At 45.5% G+C, this 3,908-nt stretch overlaps 1 long non-coding RNA gene across 1 annotated transcript; it reads left to right on the forward strand.

Moving 5' to 3' along the window:
* The first annotated feature begins 618 nt into the window (after positions 1-618).
* Positions 619-3,682, forward strand: LOC308470754. Its single transcript, XR_013982629.1, has 3 exons — positions 619-720; positions 1,939-1,990; positions 3,618-3,682. It is a non-coding gene; the product is annotated as an uncharacterized lncRNA (long non-coding RNA).
* The last annotated feature ends 226 nt before the right edge of the window (positions 3,683-3,908 follow it).

Raw genomic sequence — 3,908 nt, forward strand, 5'->3', positions numbered from 1 at the left:
AATACCATGGGGAAAGTCAAGTGTTGGCACAGTACTAGGGACATATTTCAGAATATAAGGTTGTCTTCAAGCTGCAGTTAGAATCAGAGAATTGTAGAATTGGAATACACCATAAGTCCAGCCCCCTGCAATCCCTGACAGATGCACCACCCACCCTCTTAAAAAAAAAATTTAAAAATCCAGTGAAGGAGATTCGACTGCTGCAGGCAGCCCAGGTAGTGGGCAGCACAAGCAAGCTGTTTAGTGAAGGGGCGGGGTGTGTGTGTGTGCTTCACAGAGGGGTTTGCAAATTGCTCTGCGAAGTGCCTGCCCTCTTCTGTTAAATACAGCTGCAGTGGAGTTTAATGGAGGGGGAGCAGGTGCTTCAGAAAACTGCTCTTTGGTGCACCTCCCCACCACCACCTTTAAAAGGTTAAGTCTTGGGGTGAGGTGTAAAGGAAGGAGGTTGGTGAAGTATAAAAGGGGGAGGGATTGGTCAGGTGTGGGGATGGCAAGAGAAGCAAGCCAGGGCAGCTGCCTCTAGTACTTGCAAATGTATGTATTTCATCACTGATTTCTCCATGGAAACGAAGGGGTCGTATTTGGAAATATTCTATACTTTGTTTCATAGGATGTGTGCAGTGACTTTCCATACGATGTTTGCACAATGATAGAAAACCCTGTCTGTGGCAGTAACGGTGTAACATATATCAATTTATGTCTATTCTGTAAGGCCAAAAGGTGAGTACATTTGTATTGCTGTTTACCTTCCCGCCACAGGGGTACCTATTTATCTACTTGCACTGATGTGCTTTTGGACTGCTAGGTTGGCAGAAACTGGGGCAGAGCAACAGGAGCTCACCCGAGCGTGGGGATTGGAGCCGCCAACCTTCTGATCAGCAAGCCCAAGAGGCTCAGTGGTTTAGACCACAGCGCCACCCACATCCCTCCATGGCATTTGCCTTTACCTACATTTGTATTAACCAATGTATGGGAAGGTAGAAAACGAGATATCCAGTAGAGCTTTCTGAAATATATAGGCAGGGGTAGCAACAAGATTTCCTGGGCTCAGTACACTGGGTGAGGAATGGGGTCCTTGCACCCCCCCCCTGTAATCTATTGATGAGCTGCTGCTTTTGTAGATATATTAACTTAGCCTAGCCTGCATCACAGTTACAAAGATAAGATGGGGGTGGGGGGAGGAAACAGAGGATAATGTACATAATCTTGAGTGTCTGATGCTACAAGTCCATTCACCCTCATTGGTGGGTGGTGCTGTGGCCAGGCCCCAGACCCACAAGTGATTCAACAAATAGCAGGCTGGATCACCCAGCTGCCAGCCATTGGCCAATGGGCAGGCATTCCCTTAGCAGGCCCAACCAGCCAATGGGGATGCTTGGGCCCATTCTGTATTGCCTGGTTCCTGCATCCATTTTCCAACCCTCCAAGTGTCCTTTTTTCCAGGGACGTCCTTGATTTAGAGAAGCCGTCCCAGTTTCTGATTTGATCCTGGAATGTCCCACTTTTCTTTAGGATGTCACTATTTTCATTGGAGAAATGTTGGAGGGCATGGAGTTATCCGACTCCTGAGCCATCTGAAGTCAATCCTGTATAGGGAAGGTTTTTTTAAAAAATGTTTAATGTTTTATTATCTTTTTATATATGGTGGAAGCTGCCCACAGTGGCTGGGGCAACCCAGTAAGATGTATAGGGTATAAATATTAAAATTATCATTATGGAATGGGATGTCCCTATTTTCATCAGAGAAATGTTGGAGGGTGTGCATTTTCTCTACAATGCAATTCTATGCATGCCTACTGAAAAGTAAGCCCATGGGTTAAACTGGATATGTTTCTTGTCTGTATTGCCTGATGTGTCTGTGTTCTTTACAGTGGATGTCTATTGAGAAGTAGACCCTTAGTCTCTCGAAACACAGCCTTATTATTTTTCTTTTTCTAGGGCAAGTGGAGGTGTTCTAACTATTGTTCATGAGGGTAAATGTGAGCCAAAGGTAAACCTCATTATTGCATTGTGATAATTTATTATTTATTATATTTCTTATCTATCCTTCACCGTGAAGTCCCAGGGTGGTTTACAATATATAAAAAACACAATATATTGTGGTTGTCCGCCACAAAAGCCTTTCCACTGCTTTCATTGCAGAGTCATGTCTATTTCATAGAATCATAGAATCATAGAGTTGGAAGAGACCACAAGGGCCATCGAGTCCAACTCCCTGCCAAGCAGGAAACACCATCAGAGCACTCCTGACATATGGTTGTCAAGCCTCTGCTTAAAGACCTCCAAAGAAGGAGACTCCACCACACTCCTTGGCAGCAAATTCCACTGTCGAACAGCTCTTACTGTCAGGAAGTTCTTCCTAATGTTTAGGTGGAATCTTCTTTCTTGTAGTTTGGATCCATTGCTCCGTGTCCGCTTCTCTGGAGCAGCAGAAAACAACCTTTCTCCCTCCTCTATGTGACATCCTTTTATATATTTGAACATGGCTATCATATTACCCCTTAACCTCCTCTTCTCCAGGCTAAACATGCCTAGCTCCCTTAGCCGTTCCTCATAAGGCATCGTTTCCAGGCCTTTGACCATTTTGGTTGCCCTCCTCTGGACTCGTTCCAGTTTGTCAGTGTCCTTCTTGAACTGTGGTGCCCAGAACTGGACACAGTACTCCAGGTGAGGTCTGACCAGAGCAGAATACAGTGGCACTATTACTTCCCTTGATCTAGATGCTATACTCCTATTGATGCAGCCCAGAATTGCATTGGCTTTTTTAGCTGCCGCGTCACACTGTTGGCTCATGTCAAGTTTGTGGTCAACCAAGACTCCTAGATCCTTTTCACATGTACTGCTCTCAAGCCAGGTGTCACACATCTTGTATTTGTGCCTCTCATTTTTTTTGCTCAAGTGCAATACTTTACATTTCTCCCTGTTAAAATTCATCTTGTTTGTTTTGGCCCAGTTCTCTAATCTGTCAAGGTCGTTTTGAAGTGTGATCTCTGTCCTATTTCTGTAGAGGCACATCAGGCTAAAGGCACTGGGTGCATGTGTTTGTACATTTGCATACCAACTCACTCCCACAAAAGTTGAAATGCAGGCAAAGGGCTCTTTAAATCTTCTCTTCCCTGGTGTGAGCAGCTAAAGAAACTTTGGTACCTTCAGGTACCTCAGATGTTCAGTACCATTTCTCTCCACTTGTCTCCTGGCTGAGAAACTTCAAGGAGACAACTCTGCCCAAACACCTCTTGCTGTTCATACTGCAAAAACTATTTTCTCTATGTGTTAGCTTGGAAGAAATAAAAATCTGAGATGAATAATATTGTGGGAAGGGGGGGGAGCTGAGGTTGTGCCGGAAATGGCAGCTGGAAAGCCTTTGGAGGCTAGATTTGGCGCTTGAGCCTACAGTAGTCTATCCTTCATGTCAGGCATGGCCAAACTTGGCCCTCCAGTTGTTTTGGGACTACAATTCCCATCATTCCTGACTACTGTATTCTTTGGAGGAGATTTGGTTTAGCATACATTACAATACAGGTTCAAGGACTGATATGAGAAAAGCAAATGCAAGTTTTATTATGTATATCCTTAAACCAATTTTTAACACAGATTTTCTTTTCCAATTTATCTAGGAGGTAGAAGAGGAAAAGGAGGAGGAGAAGGATGAAGAAGAAGAAGAGGAAGAGGAGGAGGAGGAGGAGGAGGAGGAGAAGGAAGAGGAGGGGGAGGAGGAGAAGGAAGAGGAGGGGGAGGAGAAGGAGGAAGAGGAGGGGGAGGAGGAGAAGGAGGAAGAGGGGGAGGAGGAGAAGGAAGAGGAGGGGGAGGAGAAGGAGGAAGAGGAGGGGGAGGAGGAGAAGGAGGAAGAGGGGGAGGAGGAGAAGGAAGAGGAGGGGGAGGAGAAGGAGGAAGAGGAGGGGGAGGAG

Source organism: Podarcis pityusensis (genome assembly GCF_964106645.2).
Source record: "Podarcis pityusensis genome assembly, chromosome: 2".
NCBI classification, from domain to species: domain Eukaryota; kingdom Metazoa; phylum Chordata; class Lepidosauria; order Squamata; family Lacertidae; genus Podarcis; species Podarcis pityusensis.